This window comes from Crocuta crocuta, unplaced genomic scaffold (assembly GCF_008692635.1).
Source record: "Crocuta crocuta isolate KB4526 unplaced genomic scaffold, BGI_CrCroc_1.0 scaffold197, whole genome shotgun sequence".
In the NCBI taxonomy this organism is placed as follows: domain Eukaryota; kingdom Metazoa; phylum Chordata; class Mammalia; order Carnivora; family Hyaenidae; genus Crocuta; species Crocuta crocuta.
The window spans coordinates 10,441,446-10,465,458 of record NW_027532002.1 but is presented as its reverse complement, the minus strand read 5'-3'; the positions used below and the strand labels follow the sequence as shown (position 1 = coordinate 10,465,458).

Sequence of the window (24,013 nt, the reverse complement as noted above, 5' to 3'; positions counted from 1 at the left end):
GTTTTTTTCCCCCCTTTTTCTGAATTCAGTGCTTCTGGGCCCAACTAAATGGAAGCAGATCTGGTAAAGCCTGGAGTGCAGGTGGAGTGGGGACAGCCAGGCCCTGGGGCTGCTGAGCCAAAAGCTACTACCCCTCGCTAAGGTCTATTACTCACTCAGCCACTCGGCAAGACTCTTGCCCCAGGCGGCCCATCCCGGGCCACTCTGAATAATACACACACCAGGCGGGGAGCCACCACTTACACAAATAGCCCTGAGCACCTTCAGACTGCCTCTCAGCTGCTAGGAACGCAGATACCCTAGAGAGGGGGGAAGGGAAGTGCAAGCTAAATTCTGAGCCTAAATCTGCAGGCCTCACAGGTGCTTTCTCTGTAGGGAACATGCCAGCGGCAATCTGGACCCAGGGCCGCAGGCGTGCCTCTAGGTAAGGGATCTGCATGTTCCCAGTGCTAAGCAAGAGGCCCCTTCTGGATCAGGGCTAGTGGTGAGGCCAACGCCCATGAGGGAGCCAGGGGAGGGGGTGGTTTGAGGGACGCATGCCAGTGAGCAATGCCATGTGGGCTTCTCACCTCCTCCAGATAGACCAGGCATTGACCAGGGCCAGAGGGTACAGCCTGCTCTCTGGCCCCACCCGGGCATCACACACTCATATATACTCCTGGAAAGAAAGGCATAAGGTAGGCTTAAAATTATCTTGACAAATGTAGGAGAAATGCCTCCCATAGGACTGAGCGGAGAAGACCAGTTTGCAGAATTGTACGTAGCACAGATTTGAATGTATAAAAAGGATAGCTCTCCCACATGCATGCAAAAGGCAGGAATGGATAAAGCACAATGGTTTCCTCTGTTTAGTGGGATTAGCAACAGTATTTATTTTTCCCGTCTCACATATCTGCGGCTTTTAATTTTTCTACAATGAGCATTCTCACTTTAACAACAGAAAATGTCCCTAAGCCATTCGTTCAAAAATCTGGTGGACACCTCTTAACAGAGTGACAATTATGGATAGGACAGGTATGTGCGTGTGCGTATGTGTATGTGTGTGTGTGGTTATATACATATACACAACATGGACATATATAAATAAATGTGAACAAATGTGTATGCCCATGTATGTCTGGGACTCTGTGTGTATATATATGAGATATCGTGTTATAACATACTTAGAAAATGTAACTCACATACCATTGATAACATCAAAGACCCACAAATACATACAGTTGAGCTATTTAGGGAAACCCACAGAAATATGACACACCTGGAGGTCAACAAAAATAAGACAAAGAGACACCCACTAGCCATAATAGGATTTGTTTTCATTTTCTGGGGTTAAGTGACTTCAGTGAAATAATCCATTTATTCTTCGTGAAGATGGCCACCTTGACAGGATAAAATGGGGAAGGCACTGCCTGGAGCGGAAGCTCTGTGCCGCTATGGTGACAGGGACCTTAATTGATATTTGTGCCCAGAGGCAGCTTCTCTTTTTCTCTTCCCGAGTGAGAGACTGCACTTCACAGGAACGGAACAGGGCAGGGTAGGAAGTTTTCTCTTGGGGTAGGGCAAGCCCAGGCCAGACGCAAAAATCCGTACATACTCTGCTGGCGTGGCTGCCTTCCTCTCCCCATTCTGCCAGGCACTGGTCAGTGTTCCCTTTAACAGCGCCCCTCTTGCCGTGTGGCCCCCAGGGTCCTCCGTGGGGAAGAGCCTGGAATGCCTTGGCTGGCAGGCGCAAATGCGCATCCTCTGCACCTGAGGGTTCTCAGGACTGGCACTCAGGGCATGTCCTGCTCTCGCACTGATAGCTTCATGTAGAGCAAGGCAGAGCCTACAAGAGATGAAAGGTTTCATTGAGCATGACCTAATCCTCAGAAACATATAGGTTGGGTCCCGGAGGGAAAGGAAAAATCTAGATGTCTGAATTTTCCCTTGAGTTTCTGCATCCATTTGGAGTTCTTAAAATTTGATCCTACCTTTGATATTACCTGTCGGGGGAATGGCACTCTTCCTTAAATCACATGTTAAACAATGATTGCAAGTATTTTCTTTAGAGATCTTTTGCTATTTTTCTTGTTGGTTCTTGTAGGATAATTTTAGTTGTGCATGTATGTGCGTGTACGGTTAAAAGAGTTGTTCATTCCAACAACTCATTGGCAGAATGAGGCTTCCAGCAGGTGCTGGGTAATTTCTGGAAGACTTTTAGCCCATCTGTCTGTTCAGTTGTTTGTTCATTCATTCAAAACATGTGAGTCAAAGATTGGTTGTAACTAGATACATAGTGAGCTTGGAAATCCAAGTTATAGTCAAAAGATAGGTTTACTTTCTGCTATATAAAAGACTATAGCCCTTCATTACTAGCACAATAATTCATTATAAATATTTCAATTTAAAAAACTAAGTACTAGGGGCACCCAAGTGGCTCAGTCGATTGAGCATCAAACTCTTGATTTCACCTCAGGTCATGATCCCAGGGTCATGGGACTGAGCCCCTTGTCGGATGCTGCACTGAGTGGGGAGCCTGCTTAAGAGTCTCTCTTCCTTTGCCCCTCTCCCCTGCTGTACTCTCTTTCTAAGATAAACAAACAAACAAACAAATAAAGTGCTGGACCCTCTGGCCAAGATTTAAATCAAAGCAAGCCCAATGAAAAGTCTTAGCCTTTGTCAGGACTCTGGGTAATAGGAAAGAGTAACCCAATTTCATCTAGCTTACAGCAAAGGGAGCCCATTAGTTCCCCCAATTGTGGAGTTCAGGATTATGAGATTTAAAAGTAAGGTTCTGCTGGATCCATGGGCTTGGATGATATATAGGGTTAGTTGTCTCTTTCTCTCTCTCCTTTCCCTCTCTCTCTCTCTCTCTCTCTCCCCCCTCCACTACCCCTTCCCCTCCAACACCCTGTGGCTCTTTCTCTACAGATGGAAAGATAGTCCCGACAGGTCAAAGACCATATCCTTACAGCTATTACTCCAAATCGACAAGGCATATACACACTCTCTCAGCATCTATGTAGAAAATTTCAAGAAAGATGGCCATTTCAAAGCTAATCACTCTGGCTTGGGAAGACAGGACTTAGACTAGCCCCTCAGGACCACATGCCCCCTTCTGCATTTGGGGGCACATGGAATGCCAGTACCATAGGATGCTACGTGGTGGGACATGACTCTGGGATTTGTAGATCTATCAAAATCCCATGGATGAGGGGAAGCATGGTTCCCTAAAGGAAAAGTGAGGTGTGCTTACCTGAAGGAGGAGAAAGGAATACCAGACAAATGATTTCTTAAAGCATCATTGGAAAACATGCCTGAAAATGCATTGATCTGTTTGAAATCCTTTTAAGAAACTGAAAGTGAGAACAGAGAAAAAACCAAGACGATAGAGCAGCATTGAATAGAATATTATTAAGAACATATAGGGACACTTGAGTGGCTCAGGTGGTTAAGTGTCTGACTCTTGGTTTCTACTCAGGTCATGATCTCATGGTTCGTGGGTTTGAGCCCCGCATCAGGCCCTGTGCTGACAGTGCAGAGCCTGCTTGGGATTCTCTTTCCCTCTCCCTGCCCCTCCCTCAGACACTGTCTCTGTCTCTCTCAAAATAAATAAACTTTAAAAAAAATGAACATATATTGGCTCACGAGTTTGCTTCAGAAAATACCTTCACAGTGAAAATCTAGGAATGATGGTATCTTGATTAAAATGTTTGTTTTTATAAAACAGAATCCAAACAACCTCAGAGTCCAAACAACTTTTCCTGGAACTGAGGTATTCCCCCCCCCCAAAAGAAGTCCAAATTTAATTAAGATGGGATAGACAGCATCTGGACATTCCTGATCTTATATCTTGACATAATTTAGCCTCAGAGGCAGCCATGTTTTCTTAGAAGATGATCCTTCCTTTCCTTCCCATGGGCTTTGTCCTGGAAAGGGGAGAGGAGAGAGGTTGCTGGAATTTGTCCCACACCATCCACCATCACACATCTTCTCCCCCTTAGGGACTCTGAGAGAGGTAAGGAAGAGGTGAGAGAGAAACCCATTGCTTCATGAAGGTATTAGAAAGGCCCTTAAAGTCCCAGGACTCCGACAAGAGTGCCTGTCACCAACTGACTCTGGCTGTCCTGCTTTACACAGTTTTATGACTTCTAGGCTATTTCCATCAGTTATCCTATTTTATGGCTGCAAATAAGATACATTGGGTTCTCTCTCTCTCTCTCTCTCTCTCTCTGTCTCAGTGTCTCTCTCTCCCTCTGTCCACCCTCCCACCATTAGGATCACAGATTAGAGGACTCTCTGCTTATCTATAAACCAAAATAGATCATTCCACAGGCTGGTGCTCTCTCAGACCTCTTGTAACTTCACCCAGTAACAGTTTCTGCAGGCAGAACAGGAGACCCCAGAGCCTGTCTCAGAGGCCAAGAGTCTGAGCTGGTGCCAATATCAAAATGGGTTCAGCAAACCCGTCTCCCTCAGAGGTCTGACCATGCCTCTGTGACAAGCGGCCAGTCTCCCTTGTGGTCCTGGGTACACAGACTTCCCTCAGGTTGAAAGTCCATTACCTGTGTGACTTGGACAAGTCAGTTCACCTCTCTGGGATCGCCTATAAAATGAGCAGACTAGACCAGGTGATTTCTGTGGCCCTCCCAGTTCTGATGCCCCGATGCCATTTCCCACCACCATGATTTAGGGGAGTTCTATGCAACCATAAATAACTCTTTCTGGTGTCTCTCAGATAAAGGCCAGATCTAACCTTACCCTGCCAGAGGGTATGTCTGTAAGAGTAAGAACAAAAAAGCAAGGACAGGTAGGGGTTCAGGCCTCAGCTACAGTCAGATTAAAAGTGGTACAGTTAAGTCAGTAGCATCCTTTATAACGTGGCCATTTCTTTCTCCTTCTCCCCTCTGGGATTAAAGCTTGTGTGCTGATTGTTGAAAAATCAGTCATTAACGGCCAGGAAATGACTTCCCCATCCATCAGAACACTGCTCAGCCATGTTTCAGCTTTTCCCTCCTTTCTCTATGTAATTATTCTCATCCACCACTGATTACAGTTTATAATAGCCATAATTCTCTCCAAATCAATCATTACTTTACTCTACCATGGGGTTACTAGTAGAAGCATGAGGGAATGCAGTACCCCCGGCTGGGTTTTATTTTTTGGAAATTGCCTGCTTTCGTCTGGATCTCATTTAATCATCTGGATGTTCAAAGAAAAGCTAAGATTTTAATTCAAAGGCATTTTTTTTTCTACTTGACCTTAACTCTTCTTCTTATTTTTTTTAAAAAAGAAAATGATGGATGGTTAAATAAGGTTGATATTGTACAAAGTCTGTCAGTGTTGTTGTTTGGAGTGATTGGTAGGGGACACGGTGGGAATTCTTGTCATGAATTCACATGCTTCTTTGACACTTCACCTACCTGAGTGCTGTTCAGGCTATGCATCCTGTAGGATTTCCTGGAAGGGTCAAGAATTGTCTTTTCCCTCCATGGCCCAATTAAAGTCAACTGGGGTAAAGAAAGTTTTTTCTTATGCACTCTGGGAAGTATAGCAATGAGTCATTTACACGTTAGTGAGAATTTAAGGCAATTCAGTCTTAACCAGTATTTACCATGTAAATACACAGACTTACTATGTTCAGTATATTGTGCCAGTGCTTTGATGAGTTAAAAAAAATGAATACGATCTAGTTCTTTGTATCCTGGAGCTCACAGGGTGGCTGAAAGTGGTAGGAACATAGACATACAAATAATCATTTCAGCACTCACTGTGCATACGTTGGATTATTAGGGTACAAAGTGCAGCAGGAGAATGAGAAAAAGAGACTATTTATACACTAAGGATCTTAGAATTCCTAGAGGAGATGTCTTGAGCTGAACCTTGGTGGAGGGCAAGGACTTGAACAAGTAGTCATTCCAGGAGGGGACAGCAGACATTAATCACAAGGGCCTGGTATGGGAAGAAAGGATGGAGGAGACCAAGGCCTGACTGGAAAGGTCTAGAAGAGTGGAATGACCTGGGGCCATGAGATGGTGTGAAGGCCAGCAGCCTGAAGTCCAATGGCTGGCTGGAGTATCAGGTAGCCCCAGAGGAAGCTTTGGGGTACCATTCAAGTTCTTCTCAGAGAGGTCTAGCAATACTTGCTGAGGCAGCATTTCAAACACAAAACGATAGGACAAAGCATCACATAATTTGAGATATATTATTGGAAATGTGACCTCATAGCTAGTGGTTTGGTACCTGCTAGTTATAATAATAAAAGGAGCAATTTTACAATATTGGACTCTCACCCAAAAAGGTGGTCTTTTTAAGCCCAAAGAAAACCAGGTTGAAGTTGAAGCTCTAACAGAAGACGTTTCACTTAGAAAGTTTTTAAATATTAGCATAGTATTTGGGAAGTACTGGATCAGCATCAACAGCAAATGTTCTCGGACCTATTTACACAGGGGAAGGGTTGTATCTGTGGCAGGAATAGGGATGGCACTTTGACCTTGCATACCTCCTTACTAGTATGTGGTTGGTTTATTGGGAAACCCATGACCTCTCATACAGCCCCTTTCACCCTCATTTGCCACATTTCCCATATATAGGAGACATGAAATAATTCATGCAGCAAAAGCCCAGGGGTCTACAGTCTGGGGGAAAATGTTCCAGGTAGCTGCTAATCTGGAAGTTATTTTCTTTCCCTAAACCGCCAGGGTGGTCCATATCAGTGGTTTCCAGCTTTCTTATTTCATGAGCCAGTAAAATTATTTTTTTTAATTGGATGGTAATGGGGGGAAACATGGGTTTGCCTCCTTTTCATTTTGTCAAGTCAGGGTATGAAATATAACTGCTTTCATCTCCTCTCTCTATTGTTTCACACACACACACAAGGCACATCTTGATACCAAAAACACTAGCAAATCACAATCTCCACATAGAGGACAGTCCTTTCGATTGAAAGCTTTACTGAAGAAAACTTTCTTCATTGTCCTTACTGTCCTCATTTCACAACAGAACGCTCAAAGATGCATCTTTGAAGAGCATGGAGCTCCAGACAGGTTCTGACCTGTGTGAACTCTCTCTCACGCTGCTAGAAGATAGCTCAGAGAAATGGTTCTGAGGTCACATCACCAGAAACATGTTGGAAGAAAGGAAAGGGACAGCCTCATTTTCCAGCATTGCCCAGATTCATCAGGACGCAAACCAGGACTGCATTGTCAACTCACAAGGTGATGTTTGAAAACAGCAGGAGACAGAAGCTAAGAGGTCTATCTTCTCAGTTAATGTATCAGTGCTATTATGGAGAGATGCCCATTCTGTTAGGCTCCTTGTGGACTAGCGCAAGTTGTGCATAGAGGCCAGCCAAGTACACAAGTGTGTTAAAAGGGTGAGGCCGAACCTGGCCAAAAGTATCACCTTTTGAAGTTACTCTGGGCTACAGTTTTCATTAATCCTCAGCCTGGGGGCAGAGAGAAAGAAAGGATTGATGGTTGATAATAATTATTACCGAATATCTACTATGTGCTCGCCGTATACTATGTACGTATGTACACTGAATACCTACTATGCTCCCCACAAAAAACTTTACCGCTACACCATGTTATTCAAGCCTAAGTTTATAAAATAGTCGTTCAACATTGCTCGTTTTTAGCGGGAGAAAACAAGACTAAGAGAGGTTAAATTCTTGGCCTCTGATTACACAGAGGTGGGAGAAGAATGCATTTGCCTGACCTGGGAGCCCACTCTGGCCTCTGCAGCAAGAACTAACCCTGGAGGATTTGTGCTTGGCTTGTGTGATTGTCTACCACGTGTGTGCATGGCCCGAAGTTGTAGATTTAATATGCTGATTATAGCACATTCCCTCATACGGCTTTTCTAAGTCTCAGTGAATCCTTTGTCATTTTTATAAATGTCTCCAGACATTGTTACGGTGAAATACAGGTGGGGGTGTGGCATCAAGAGGGCCAACCAGGGAAGCAATGTTCCTCACAGAAGGGGCCACACTGGGTCAACCCCCAGACCCATATGACTAGATCACTCTTGCTCTCAGGACTGGATGGCTGCTGATTTCAAGGGTTTTGAGAAAGCTTCCCCAGCCCTGCAGATGCTAGCCTCTGTCTGCCACATCTACCAGATTGGATGCAAATTCCCAGCAATATGAATTACCTGCTTTTCTCTAGGGTTTTGCTCCATCCCTGGCCCCAAATATTTCATAGCAGCAGTGCCAAAAAGAAGCCCTGAGAGAGAGGGAAGCTTGCATATTAATTCCAGTGGCAATGTAATGAGAATTTCATTCACTTACTCTGAATTCCCTGGTGTCCCCCATTTTCCCCTTGGTTCATTAACTCTCCGTACCTTGCCCGGCTGCTGAATCTCAAGGGAATGGATGCACTCTCAGTTCCTCCAGCAGCTTGCCTGGTCCTCTCCTCCCCGCATGTCCCCCAGGCCCTCACACATACATCTGCACCTGCCCATAACAGAGGTCTTTATCCAGGCATGGAGTGTGCATCCTCACTCTTCAGGAGAAGACAGCCTCCTTCATGTGAGGGCTACTCCTGGGTTCTGCAATCCTATCAGGCTCTGCTGGGCTTCCCGTCTTTGACATTGGGGTGTGTGTGTGTGTGTGTGTGTGTGTGTGTGTGTGTGTGTGTGTGTGCATGTGCACGCACAGCCCCTGTTTCTCACCCCCACCCCAACACAACAGACGTACTCATTTATTTCAGAGAGAGACCTAACTCAGTTGTGGTCAAAATATGACAAAACGCTTTTCCGTAATCTGAGCCCACAGTTCCAGATGAAGATTTAGGAGTATGAAGACTTGTGCAGGGAGGGGGAGGGGGAGTTGTGGTTGGGGGAGAGAGTGTAAACTGGAATTTATAATCCACCCCGCACAGGTTAGAGCCAGGAGCTGACAGTTTCATTCTCAATTTAGGTGAAGAAGCAAACATGCTTTTACAGTAGAAAAAATCTCATTTAATCTTTGCTAACCACTTCTGCCAGAAGGTGCCTCTGAAGTACCTGACCAGGGGTGTGTGTAGATGCATGCGCACACGTTAACTCGCCTCATAAAAGGAAATGTTCCTCCCTGTCCTGTAGATGTGCTCTGGCTGCTCTAAGTTGGCTGTAGTGATGAATACACTCTTCAGGCTTCGGAGGGGCAGGGCTGACTTCCTGGGTGTGTACACGGGCCATCACACGCGGGAGGACTCTGTGTTTGCCAGTGCTGTACTGTTCCTGTCTTAAAATCCTTAACAATTTATATATAACAAGGGATCTGCACTTCCGTTTAGCACTAGGACCCATAAATTTTGCAGCTGATCCTATTGAGAAGCAGATTGTAGATAGAACAATGGCTAAAAACACCACGTATAAATGAGTTGTGTGATCTTGGGTCAGTCACTTTGCCCCACTGAGCCTCAGCTGGGCTCAAATTTGGTGTTTCTCAACTCTGGATGTACCGTTGACTCAGCAGAGGAGCTTTGGAGGGGTATCAATGTGCTAGAATCCATTTGGAAAGGGTACTGGCATCAGAATTGTTCTGAAGTTGCGTTTGAAGTTCTGCAGAGGATTCTGATGCAAAATTATTTCTGAAAATACAGCCTGGGTAATCTAAGCTCTGTTTTTGGTGATCATGTATTCATTTTCCTTGGTACCTGTTCAAATTCCTGTGATTATTGTATTCCATTCTGTAATACAGGCATGCTTGTTTTCATTTAAAGCTAACATTTTAAGTTTGTTATAATCTAGTAAAAGGACACTGCAGGAAGATGCATCATATTTAATTTGTGTATGACTCATGCCTTTGCACCCTCAGATGTGTGTGCAACCCACTTTGACAGGCCCAGGCCTACACTGGTGATGGTCTTTAAGAACCCTTATTTTTTCAGTATTCTTTGGGCCTGTGGCCTGTCTCGCATAAATCTTTCCGTAGGTGGCTATGTTCACGTGAGAAAGGAATTCCTTAGATGTGTGTGTCCTGCCCTGCTAACATCACCAACCCTGTGCCTTCAAGGAAGTTCAATGTCTATTCTAAAGATCAAGGTCAAAACAGGGAGTGATTGGTGTAGGCCCAGGGAACGAATCTGAATTCTCAGCTATGCTCCAACAAGTTAACAAAAGAGTTGCACCCTTAGTCACATCAGGAAACATCAGAACTGCTGAATGGTTTATACCAGGTTAGATGTCTTAGAGCTACCCTGGGATTACTCTCAACAAAAACATGAGAAAGGGCAGTTTGCCTTCCATATCCCTCGTTCTTTTCAGAATCCCTCAAAACGACCAGTATGTTCAAAATGTATTCTGCCAGCCTAATTAGGCCTGCCCACTGGGGGATCAGTATATTACATAACCCAAACCACCTTTATTCTGTCACATAGCCTCCCTTGGAATAGGATTCGATAAACAAATTCTCACTAAAGTGTCAACGACTGATAGAGTCTACTTAGTTCTTTCCAAGAGTAGTATATTGCAACAAGGCTGCATTTACTTAATCCAAAAGAATGTGGCTTTAAGGTAGAATTTTAGGCACGAATGGCAATCAAAGATGGGTATAGTTAGACCCAGAGCAGGCTTCCTGGACCTCCTCAAATAACACGATTCCTCTGGCCTTTGGCCATATGTTTGTCATTTAAGCAACAAATAATGCTATCAGCAGGCAAGTCTTTGAACATATGAAAGTATGTATTAAAAAATCAACCAACCAAATCAATATAAAACCCAAGGATATCATTTGAATTCCTACCCAATTGCTCAAAGATAGAAAGATAAATTAAAGGTGCTTCTGTAAAACCTGGCAGATAAACAAGGAGTTTAACATTAATGCTATGAAAATGAGTAAAGAAGCAAAAGGTGAATTGCAGCTAAGGATCTAAGCATAAAAGGCAAATCTGTGGCGTCCCCAAAAACACTTGGGGTCCAAGAAACCAGCAAAGGGCCTTGAAAGATTTAATAGAGAAACCAGCCAAGGTACCCTGAGGAGAGGAACTAGGTATTGAAATGAAGCCCACACTCCCCTCAGCAGACCCTGGGTCCCACTACACAGGTATGTTCACCCAAAAGGAGCTCCTTTTTCTAATATGTCCTAATTTTCACAAAGATTTCTCATAAGCCAGCTGCAACCCTGGACCCAAACCCACTTAATCTGTGGTCTGTCCACAGAAAATTTAAAAGCAAGAATAGCCAAAGGAAGCAGAATGTCACAAAAATTCAGACCTACACCCAACAAGGAAGGCATTGGGGGGAAAAAAAAGAGCAAGCAAGCAAAGGAATTGAAATTGGTAAAAAGAAACACATTTATTGTGTCTCTGAAATGTGTCCATGGTACCAGGTCGACCCTTGCCTGGAATAGACGAACAAGAAGTAAGACGACCTAGCTCTCCTTCCTGCCAGGACTGACCTATAATTTGGGAACGATATAAAAGCAATCTGAGTGCAGGGATAAAGAGGGGGTACCTCTTGCAATCCACAAGCCAAAGAAGTTGCCCTTTTTTATTTTGCTAATTTAATGTGAAAGTGAAATGGGCTCCTTTGCAACCTTGACAGCTAGCTTTCTGGGAATGTGTCTAATATTGGACATAAAATGGAGACATGAATCGATGAGGCTCATTAATATTCATAGACAGCAGATTAAGGTTGGTGGAAAAAATTATTTATGAAGCCCGGGTATTGTCTTCCTCTCACCAAAAGGATTTTGTTTGGAGAGGATTGAATTGGGTGACAGGGCTATGACAGATTAGGTATGAATTTGCAGATTTCTTGGTTTATCTCCCACGGAAAAGAATCTAAAGCATTTGCAAGCAAAGAATGTGCTGGGCTGAGAGCAGTCAGTGCTTCAGTATCACGGGCCAGTAGGTGTAATGAGGTTCAGACACCACGGGCGTGAGGGAAAGCACTTGGAAGGAAATGAAAGAATGGATTGAGAGTGTGGTTATGTAACAAAGGAACAGGCTGAAAGCAAAATGGGGCTGGGCTGATGTCAAGAAAGGTAGGGGGATAAAACATAGCTGGTTCCTTTTTTATTATGCATGTGGGGGATGGGAGATAGCACAAAATTGAATAATATGTAATTTACAATCTTTTCTCACATTAAATATGTATTTGTTGTGCTGCATAAGAAGCCTTTGTGTTATTTCTGACCGTAGTTAGTATATGCTGTTTTATAATCTAATAAAGAGTGACAGTCAATGAGTTAGGAAGGTGTCTCAGATCCTCAAATAAACTCTGTTAACAGTATTCTATACTTACACAATTTGAGGATTTATTGCTAGTCCCTTATCTCCGTGAGCCCTTTCCTCCTTTATCTTTCTGATCCTTTACAGGCTTGTGGAAATAAGCTGTAGACATCTGCTGAAATTTTAAAGTGACAGGTGAAATTTCTTTTTTCCAGAATTAAGCATTGAGAGTGGCAGAGTGAGAACCTTAGGATAAGACCTTGAATTGTTCCCTAGGGCGTACAACATGCCATGGATGTTTTTTAAAGGTGTTTTCTGTTGATTGTGCTTCAAAGCATGTAGTCCCCTACGCATGGACCCAGCACATTACAGTCTGTCAGTTGCCGTGGTGTTGTAAACATAGTTGGAAAAGAGAGAGTAGTCCATTTGGGACTGTCTATCAACAGGTCTTAATTTAAGTAAGATTTCCAGATCAATTAAGTTAAATTTTTTTTGGTGGATATGAACAAGTGGAATTTAAAAATGTGCTATCAGGAATTTGATAGGCCCATGTCTGAGGACAGTAGGCCCGGAGCCAATCTAAAGAGAGCTTTATGCAGCGGCTCCAAGGAGGTAGACAAAGTCAGGGTTTGGAAGCTGGAAGAATCTTTAGCCACGATGTGCCCTCATCTCTTCATTTTGAAAGTGTAGATGTGAAGACTGATAAAGAACGAAGCCAAATGGATAAACAGTGTGTGGTACATCCATGCAATGGAATATTATTCAGTCATAAAAAGGAATGAGGCACTGACATGTGCCTCAGCACGATGAACTCGCCAAACTTCATGCTGGGCGAAATAAACCAGACTTAAAAGGCCACATATGTTATGGCTCCATCTCTAAGCAATGTCCAGACTAGACAAATCCAGAGAGACAGAAAGCAGATTAGTGATTGCCAGCGGCTGGAGGGGGGAGAATACAGTGGTTGACTACTAACAGATGGGGCCGCTTTGGGGAGTGATGGAAAGGTTCTGGAATTATATAGTGGTAGTGGGCGCATGACCTTGTGAATATGTTAAAAATCCACTGAATTGCGGGGCACCTGGGTGGCTCAGTCGGTTAAGCATCCTACTCTTGGTTTTGGCTCAGTTTCATTCAAGCCCCGCTGACAGTGCAGAGCCTGTTGGGATTCTCTCTCTCCATCTCTCTCTCTCTATCCCTCCCCTGCATGTGCTCTCTCTCTCTCTCTCAAAATAAATAAATAAATCATTTTTTTAAAAAAATCCACTGAATTGTACGCTTTAATAGAGTGACTTTTATCTTGTATGACTTTTATCTCAATTTTTTACATTGAAAGAAAAAAGGCAAAAAGAAAAGAGGAGGGGACTTGACAGAGATGTTTAGCAAGGACAGGAACCTCGGCCTCCTCATCTGAAGGGAGGGTCGTTTCTGGAACCATGCTTTTAGGGTATAAAATAACATACATGAAATAACAAAGAAAACCAATTATATCAAAATGAAGTTATCAAAATATTCTTCAGACAACAGATTTGTGATCTAGTAACGCATGTGCTTCTAGAGCGGCACATTAAGAAATAGTTACTAGCAGCTGGTCTGATGACTATCGTCATTTCAAAGTTGTGATGAACACACGTGATTTCACACAATCCCTTCAGCCACCTCAATGGGTTGGGAAATCTGTGATTTCTGTTAATGATAAGATCACAGATACTAATGCTGGTTTGCTACTCACGTTCATAATTGAACAAAATGCTGAATTCCAGTTAGAAGGTAGTGAAAATAGAAATACCTATAATTTTTTCACCTCTGAGATCATAGACCCTCAAGTTATACTTATGGGTCACTTGGGCGTTCACAGACCCCAAGTTTAGAATCCCTACATTGCCCCACTTTGGATGGTATCCAGGAAAAAGTGCAAAGGACTCAAAATACTTAATAAGCCATTGTTGGTTAATTACTTAGGGAGGATGCTTTCCCATCTCAACCGCTAGCGAATAGCAAAAGCAGCATCTGAGGGCACTTCCTGTCATTCTTTGAAGAGCACATAATAAACTACCTGATGTAGTAGGCAGATAAGTCCCCGAAATGCAAATAGGCTTCATTGTGTTTGTGTCAACTACCAGGTTGTAGGGAATGCCAGTGTGCTGTCTGGAGAATGATTCTGAAGTTCTGTTTCCTGCTGGGGGTATGGGTAACTTCTGTGATGGGTCAGTGTGATGGCTTGATGTCTGCTCTGGAGCCCTGAAGGATTAACTCTAAGCCCTCCGTGCTGAGCAACTTCTTCCTAAACCTGCAGCCTCTCTCTTAATATCATTTGTGCCACCAGGAACCTTGACTTTAGCAATTCATTGCTTAGCAATTCTACACCAAATGTGTGATGTCAACACTCAGGTAAATTAACCATGCAGACATTCAGGGTGGCTTTTCTTTTTAAAAACAAATCCCATTGTTTATAAGCATGACAATATGCTTCCAGTGAAATGAAGCTTATTAAGAAGCTATCATTTGGAGAACGATATTAACGCGTCGAGTTCCTTCAGAAACATGATACTTATCCTGTTTAAAATACTGTTAAGCTCTGCGTTTTAGTTTACTCAAGCCCCAAAGGTCCTCGCAGAATGAAGCGAAACTCACAGAGAAGCTTCCAGGCACCACCAACAGCCAAGGTTTGGATCTGCAGAGCCCCCAGGTCAAGTGTTTCCCCAGTTCTGTGGCTCTCCCTCCCAGGTGAGTCACAGCTTATCATGTAGCGAGTTACTGGGTATCTGATCAACAGGGGGCCGCCTTCTAATCTCAGGTGTGGGTCCACTGTGTTTGGTCCTCTTCCTTTGGTTAGTGAAGAGAACAACTACTCAGCAAGGCCTGCAAGGGAACATGGCTTCTGGAATGTGATTGTCTAAGTTGTTCTCCTCCGTGTACCACACAGATGAGGCCAACATGATGCATGTGTATATACGCAAACGTGATGTCTTTGATTTGTGTGTATATATATCGTGTGTGTGCTCGCGTGCGTACATACAGATCTCCACTGTCCTTCTCTCTTTGGAATTGCTTTCCCCTCATTGTTCAGGATGAGATGGAAAAGAACATCCTCCAGCTGGTGTGTAGTCATCTCAATTCCCTGCCCCTTAACTTTAATCAGGTCTACTGGACAACTTAGCTTGGCCTTCCAGCTTCTACTTAACGATTCTTCAAGTTAAGAGTCTATCCTTCTAAATAAACTTATTAGCGGTGAATTTGACTCCTGATGCTTCCAAAGCCTGACCGTTAGTGTGTTTTGAGATTGTCAGGAAGCTCTCCTCCATCCATTGATCTCCCTCTCTTGTGAGTCTGAGGTTCCTTTGATTTTTTGACACTTCAGCCAGGTTCCCATAAGGTGAGAACACCTCCTGGGATGCAGTAAGAGGGTGGGGATACAAGAGCTTCCCTCTTTGCTCTGTCATCCAGGGCAGACTTCACTAACAGAACACAGTACTCTTTCCTATGAACCTGGGTCTGGCCTCAAAGTCCATCTGAGGACAGCGAGCCAACAACGGAAGTCGACACTCAAGCGGAAGTCTCACCAACCTTACACTGAACCCACATCAATGAACAGTGAAGGCGTGAGGTTCACACAGCTGGTAACTCAACCATCGTTCAGCCCATTTTCCCTAGACCTCCCCTGCCTTCTCCTCTGAACATCATTTTCCCACCTTCGTGTGAACCATGATCCCTCCCCACTGCCCACTATCTTCACAAGCAAGTGTAGTTTTCTAGCACACCAGGCATTGTTTTAATCGTCAGTGGTGCACGATGCTTCAGCATTACAAATCCCCCCCTTCTTTCCACTGTTTGCTTAAGACTTTACAGCTTTCCTGACCATCATGCCAGCCATTGGACAGCGTTCCCCGGCCTCATTGAGATAATCCCCTCGCTTAACAGAGGCACTCATTTATACTTTTATACCGAACAACCCTGTCATAGATATCTCTCCTGGAGCCAAGCTCTTGTCTCCAGCCCAAAACCATGCCGCAGCACAGCCCCCACTGCTGTGCCATAAGCTTCTTGATTGTCTGATATCTCAGGGAGCAAAGGGTCACCCCGACTGTGGAAAGCAAGCCTGGCAGTGAGGTCAGTCCCATAAACTGGTGGCTTAACTTAGCTGCAGCCTCATCTTCTGCACAAAAATCTCCCCCAGGGTTGTAGGCTTCCCAGGGCAGGGAAGAGAGTGAGGAATCCATTCTCCTGTCACCTCTCACCCAGGCAAAGAGGGGATCTAGACGATGGAATTCTACTCTTAGCTTTCATCTTCTAGAACGCAGGTCAGCCTGGGGCCTCCTGAGCCTCGTAGCTGGTAAGCATGACTTGGGAATCTGAGAATCTGCTGGTGGTGTGCAGGAAGTACAGTGGTGTGCAAAGCATGGGCGCCACCCCCGGCCCCCACCACTTCCCTGTCCCTGCCAGCCTGGAGACAGAAAGTGAGCTCAAAACAATCAGCCAAAGGGATCAACTGTTTCCCAGACATGGCTTCTGGAAGAAGTTGCAGCAAAATACTAAGGTGCCACGCAGCTAAGAAAAACATGGATAATCCCAAATGTTCACATTTCCTCAGTTTCAAACTCTTTATGGTGTCTTTTCCACGGCCGCTATTCCAACAAGCAGAGGACCGGCCGGGCTGTGAAAAGGGCCCTAGATTTGGAATGAATAGCCCAGGGTTGAGTGCTGGCTCCTGCATTTGCGGGTGGTGTGACCTTGACCAAGTCCTGGGCAGAGTAATCTCATGGAATCCAAGTGCCCCACCGGTAAACAGGGAACCATTAGAATATCTTGTGCCTGTGGCAGTTATGAGGTTCCAATAGCGCGATGTAGGCTTGAAAGTCAATTATGTACTACGATTGGCATTACAGAGGCAAGGACTTCCTTTTTCTCCATATTTCAACAACCTGTGATCCTCTCGGGGCTCCCTCTCCCTCCAGCTCTCCTGCCTTGCTGTTTCCAGCATTCGCTGGGGCCACCCAAGGCCTGGTTAGTAGGGTGCTCAGTGGGGTGGATGGGGGGTGAATTCGTGATGCCTCCATCTCGCCCATGCAGATGGGTAAGGCAGCTGAAATTAATGACATTCCAAGCCACTGCAGCGCTCATCTGCTTAACAATCCAATTTCTAGGACATTTTAGAAGTTGTTAGCTGACTGCCAAAAATGAGGATCATTAAAAATAGATTCACAGCTGTTCAGGAAGCCAGAGATATAATTTTACCTTCATTATGCCTTATTGCAGATGTTATTGATTTAATCTCATTGCATTTTACTGTGTAATATCAATTCACACTGTCTTTGACTTGGAAATTAGGAACTGTATTTATTCTTCTTATTCTCATAGCGTAGCCATGCTTCGACTGACAGCCTCAATGACACCAGGCTCTAAGGTGGTGGCACCATTTAGGCAAGGCCTCATTGTCAGGGTGCAAAGCTAATTTAGTGTAGTTGCCCGAGAGAAAAATAATCTAAACATGAGGACACTGTGCCTTTCAGGAGTGGGTCTACCCACACAAATAATTTAAATACGTGAATCAAAAGAACACTTGGGTTTCCTTGCATGTCACCAAAACATTGGCTCGATGAATCTTCCACTTCTCGGGCAATTTTCTTTTATCTGGAAATTTCACACTGAAATTTGCTAGAGTAGAATTTTATCTGAAATAAATTAGAATATTGTTTCCCAAGAGGTGTTTCTCAGAACATTTGTCTTATCATATTCTATGGTTTAAAAAAAAAGAAAGAAAGAAAAAGTCCAGTGTTCCTCCTTCAGAAGCACATATACTACAATTGGAATGATACAGAGAAGATAGCATGTACCCTGCTCTAGGATGACATGCAAATTCATGACATGTTCTGTATTTTTATATAAATAAAGTAAAATAGATTCTAAACTGAAAAGATCTGGGAGAGCCTACATGTTAAGTCCTTCTTTGAAGGTGTGACAATATATGGTGGTGTATTAAAGGCTCCAAGCATGAAATAAATTTGCTTGACTTTGTTTAATCCAACATTTTCTAAACTAAAGTGATGCAGAAGTGTTTGTTTTCCCAGCCATTAATATCTCTGAGTGCTAATGTGCTTAGGAACACCATCTGGGAATCTCTGCTTTGAAACAGTACCGGAAGAGGTAAAGCCAGCTCATTCCTAGGAAGTCCTACACCTTTGTTGACTGCCAGAGTGGCCACCATCTTGAATCTAAAGGAGCCATTCCTGATTTTCAAAGGTTGGGTTCATGAACTTTTTTCACCTGAGTGTCTGCTGCTTCATCTCTCTTCCTTTCCCTGTTTCACTGCCTCAGCCTCCAGACTCAGGTTCTATCCCATTCACTCCCAATTTCCAGCCTCCCTACCACCCTCCAACCCTGCCCCAGGATAAATGCCAGGCTCATCACTCTCAGGTGCAGTAGGGTTCAGGGACACCCTTGCCTACTCTGTTTTTATTATGTTCAGGCGTTTTCTCAGTTGAGTAAGTTTGCTCTGCACGAGTGAGAACATTTGTTCATACAGGGTGCTCCAAAGCCTATGTGACATCAAGTGTAAGATGATTCCAAATTTTTTGTAACATTAATATGTTTCATGGCCTTTAGTAGCCCATTTAGCCATTCTGATGCACAAGCGTCTCTGTCTAGGTTTATAAGGGCTTAGAAAAGGGCCCCATATTGCCAACAATGCTGTTTGAAGGGGTTCCGTGTGCACCATTTGATCTGATGAGCTCACCCTGGAGGTTTTACCAGCTACAGTGGACATTGTCAAGGACAGTGTGGCTCAGGATTTTTCCTTACTCCTTTTCTGCCCACTGCCTTGCAGATCTCCAGATGTCACTCATTTCCAGGCTAGCGAAGGTCTGTGGGGACCTAATATATTTATGTCTATGTCACTTTCCTTTATTTCATAGAAAATATACCCTTTTGTTCATGATGTCTAACATTTGCTACTAGGTGGCAGAGAATGTTAAACAACTTCATTATTATCTCTCTCTAGCCTTCCTTGCCCTTGCCTACCCCAACTTCACTGAGTGCCCCACACCCACCACCCCAGTGGTGACACCGTATCACTTCTCAGGATGACAACCGTGGGCAAAAGTTTGGGCAGGATTTAGGCCCAAACCATGGTTCAGAGCACAGACCTGATCTTATTTGGTACTTATTCCCCATAAGTCCCAGCTTCCCAATACGAGACAACTTGTGCCCCCTTAGATTGTGAGCCACACAGTGCCTGGCCTTTCACTTCTCCACATATCCATCATGGTGCCTAGCACCAAGCTCAATGCCCACTTACTAACTACTGGTTTAGCATCTCCCAGCCCATAAGGGATGGAGCCAGAAGTGGACCCAAAGTCTTTTGATGGGTAGATCCATCACTCTGAACCAGTTCTGTCCCACGAGTGTGATTCTGCAGAGCACTCAGCTCTCTCCTCCGTGGGGCCACTTCATTCTCACCGTGATTCATCCAGTAACATCGATTGAAAAGGTAGCTGGGGCTCATAACTACATACATTGTGGTGCCACAGAGAATTACGCAGATTTTATAAAATCATTGCCTATGCAGATAGCCTCAAGAATTGTATTTGGGGCAGGCAGGGACCACAAGTATGTGTACAAACCCATAAGGTCATACGTGTTCCAACTTGAAAGAGGTCTTTGAGGACATTTAGAGGAACTTCCTTATATTTATGGTTTGGAATCTGAACTCCAAAGACAGATACAGCTCAGAAACACAGTTGCTAAACTAAATGATGCTAGAGAATTGCCCTCTACATAAACCCAAATGAGAGAGTTTACTGTCAATTCTTTTACTGATACCCAATTTTCATTCCAGAATTTGAGTTATGTCATATTTTGGTAACTCTGATGTGATTCAGAATTATGTCCCTTTTAAAATCAAACTGAAGTGAAATCTCCAACAAAACTCTAAAGAATATGAGACAGTGACAGGTTAAAAGGAAAACTAAATTTGGAGCCATACTTGAATGTCCTCAAAATTAATGCAAAAGCAAAATAGAACTAATCTGTGCACTATAAGGAAATACAGTGAGGAATTACTAGTTCTACTTCTAGCATACTTATATTAGTATATTATGTAAGCATATACTTATATATGACAGACACAGATATATTAAGAAGGGAATAGAAAAATTAAAATGCTTCTTTACATGACTTAAGCTACTCCATTAACATTGCTACTAAACAAAGGAATTTAAGGAAATAAATTAAAAACAGACATAAAGAAAACTAGCAGAGCGGCGCCACCTAGTGTCGATAATCTGAAAAAGCATCTGCCCTTTCTTGCGCCCTCTAGTGGTAGAATTAACCATTCGTCATAGGCAGGAAAACTGATTCTAGAAACACGATGTTTGGTTTCTTTCCTCCGCTCTGGATGGGAGACAGAAAGAGAGAGCATTTCAGCACATTTTCTTAGCAAGATGTACCATCATTCACTATATTTCAGACGAAACAACTACGGAGATCCAACTTCCGGTTGACCACAGAATAGTCTTCTTATAGACATGATTTTAAGTGAACTGTACTCATTAGCCTTTAAAATCTGAATAATCTTAAAAGTTATAAGCCCTTCTGTTCCCATGACATTCTGTACAACATGAAATTTTACGAGCACCATCCCTGTGCCAATATTTTAGTAACCTTTCAAAGCCAAAACAAACTTTAGTTAAAAAAACCAACAAACAATAAAAACCTTAAACTAAATGTGAAAGAATTTGAGCCAGAAATAAGATTCATCTTCTTCTGTGCCTCGGTTTACCCATATGTAGTGTGGAAATGGTTCTAATTCCAGTCTCCCTACCTTCCTTTAGGAGTGAGGGAGAGTTGCCAGTGATTCGATTGGATGCATTATCCCTAGATGCTATCTAAAAGTAGAAAGGATAGGATTTAGAGACAAAGCTGAGATACTTTGTTATTTGTATTAAGAGTTAAAAATGTTGGCGTTGATGTCTAATATCAGCACTGCCTGAGTGAAGGAAAGAACAGTGAACCAGAGAACGAGATGAACTTTACTAGTCACATGATCTACCCTTGGATAAGTCATTTACGTCTGGACTCTATTCTCTATAGGGCCTGTTCTGGCTCTAATATCCTACAGTTAGATAATATGATTACAATCTCCCTGTCGCTGTCCCAGCATAGATCTTTGTTACCTCTTATCTGGACTATTGCAATATCTTCCTAACACATCTCTCCTGGCTCCTATCCATCCGGCGAGTAATCAAAGAAGATGGGTATTTCCAGCATAAATCTTCCTAAAGTGTAAGTCCAGTCATCCCATTCCCCTGCCTAAAGGCCTGAAATGGCTCCCCATGGCATTTTGCAGGGCGACCAGTCTCAATCGGCATCTGTTCTGTGCCAGGCAGTATAATTGGTGCTTTCTGCGCCCAGTGTCATCACATCCACACAATGACACTTCAGATTGGCAGGATGTGTCCATTTTCAAGGGATGGAGGTGCAGTTCAGGGAACTGATTCAAGTCCACATGAGACAGTGAGGAGCCTAGGATGCAAATCTAGGTCTATGGTCCTCAAATTTGCGGTGTTTGTGAGCAGTTAAGGTGTACACTCTGGAGCCAGAAATGCTTGGGTTGGAATCCAGGCTCTGCCAAACATGGTTCCACATTATGTGACCCTTGAAAATTTCTTAACCCCTGTATGCCTCAGTTTCCTTCTCTGTAAAATGGGTGCTTAGTGAGTGTTTTGTGTTATTGTTACCACCTTTTCTCACTGAGAAGGCATGAAGTGCCTTAACATTCAAAGTGCTTCTAAACTTGGTTCCAACTAGATTTCCCATTTTTTCTTCTACTACTTTCCAAAGAGTCCAATGCCGAATTGTTCCAATCCTTCTCCAACTGCACCTCACCCCCACATACTTGCAAGTGTCCTGGCCTTCCTCCAGGGTCTCTGCTTTTGCTGCTGCTGGTGTTCTACCTCTTCAGAAAGTCTGTTTCCTCCTCTCTACCAACCTCTAGTATTAGCACAGTGATGGGCATATAGTTAGCAGGTGATAAATGTTAGGTGTTATCAGTATTATGATAATTGATGGGACTGTTGGTAATATCCTTCAAGGCCCAATTCCAAGCTCACCTCTTTCATGAGGCATTTTCCAATCCTCACATGAGGTGTTATCTTCTTCTGAACTACCTGACTGTTGCCTACCTACCACTCAGCCCCCTCGCTGGCTGTGCTGCCCAGTACAGTAGCTGCTGGTCACATGTGGCTACTGCACTTGAAATGAGGCTGGTTCAAAGCGAGACCTGCTATAGGCATAAGATATATCCATATCCCCAAACTCTGTATAAATACAAGAAGTAAGAAGTTTCACTGGTATTTTAATTTTTTTTAATGTTTTATTTATTTCCGAGAGAGAGAGAGACAGCATGAACAGGGGAGGGTCAGAGAGAGAGGGAGACACAGAATCTGAAACAGGCATCAGGCTCTGAACTGGCAGTCAGCACAGAGCCTGACACGGGGCTCAAACCCATGAACTGTAAGATCATGACCTGAGCCGAAGCCGGACGCTTAACTGACTGAGCCACCCAGGTGCCCCTAACAGCTTCATTTTTAATGGCTACATAAGTATCCCATTGATGGATGTATCATACTTCATTAAGCCAATCTGTTAATGTGCCAGAGATCAGTTAGAGGCTCACCAATCCATGATGCTCAAGAAGAGAAAGATTAGGATTCCCAGCATCCCTTGCAGTTGGTTGTGGCCACATGACCAGCTTCTGGCCAATAAAATGTGGTCAGAATGATGTAAGCCATATCCAGACCATAACAAATCCAGGCATTTCTCCCTATCCTTTCCCTCTTCATTCATCTGTTGCATGAATGCAGGGGTCTAGATGAGTACTTTGAGGTTCTGAAAGATAGTAAAACTATAAGACAAAGAGTCTGGATACCTAAATCACTACACAGAAGGCCATCAATTTTTCGTGAGTGAAAAATAATCTTGATTGCGTTAAACCACTGAGATTTGGTATTGTTAGAGCAACCTAGTGTTAATTCCCTTAATTCCTAGTATTGGGCATTTGGATTACATCTCAGTTTTGTTATTAAAATCTGCAATGTTAGGATAAATTCCTAGAAGTAGATTCTCAAGTTCAAAAGATTTACATTTTTACAATTTTTGGAAACTATTGGCAAATCTCTCTTCAAATTTCCTGTATTCCTTACCAGACTGGAAGCCATGATAGATTTCACTTTGACTGCTTCTAAGTATCTTACAGGTTTGGTTAAATGCTAAACAAATGTACATATGCTCAAAGTACTTAAACAAAAAGAAATGCTTCCAAAATAATGATTCCAAAATATTGATTTCAGAAACAGTGAATTGTACAGATGCCTTTAAGAAATCTAGGTTAAGTGGCATGCCTGGGTGGCTCAGTTGGTTAAGCATCTGACTTTGGCTCAGGTCATGATCTCACAAGTTGTGAGTTTGAGCCCTGCTTCAGGCTCTGCGCTGATGGCTCAGAGCCTGAGGCCTGCTTTGGATTCTGGGTCTCCCTCTCTCTACCCATTGCCTGTTCTCTCTCTCTCTCTCTCTCAAAAGTAAATAAACATTAAAAAAATTTAAGAAATACAGATTAAAGCAAAATGGCAGCAAATAACATCAATGTACTGGGCTGGGAACTTCTTTTTCAAGAGAAGATGTGTTCATTCTTCTAGTTGTCATGGTGAAGCCATAAATCGCCGGCCAGTTAGGGTCCATATCTCCCACACCATGGGTTGCTGATATGCAGTTGCCACTTGAAATTTTTGCTTTTTGCATTCTTTTGTTCCTCCATGGAGTCTCTGTATGAATCTCATTGCATATATCTGTGCTATGCATTTTTCATGTATCACAAACAGTGA

The 24,013-nt window shown here is 43.4% G+C and overlaps 1 long non-coding RNA gene and 1 other non-coding gene across 3 annotated transcripts in view; both read left to right on the top strand.

The window, feature by feature from the left end:
* The window catches only part of LOC144240957 (uncharacterized), a 41,402-nt gene that overhangs the window by 7,751 nt on the left and 9,638 nt on the right, over positions 1-24,013 (top strand). Inside the window, exon 4 of one of the 2 annotated variants that reach the window (XR_013337898.1) lies at positions 6,982-7,196. This is a non-coding gene — a long non-coding RNA (uncharacterized LOC144240957). Of the gene's footprint in view, positions 1-6,981; positions 7,361-24,013 lie in introns of those variants that run through there. The other variant, XR_013337897.1, reaches the window with a different exon arrangement.
* On the top strand, positions 17,910-18,017 carry LOC144241040 (U6 spliceosomal RNA). The gene has a single exon (XR_013337951.1). It is a non-coding gene; the product is annotated as a U6 spliceosomal RNA (small nuclear RNA).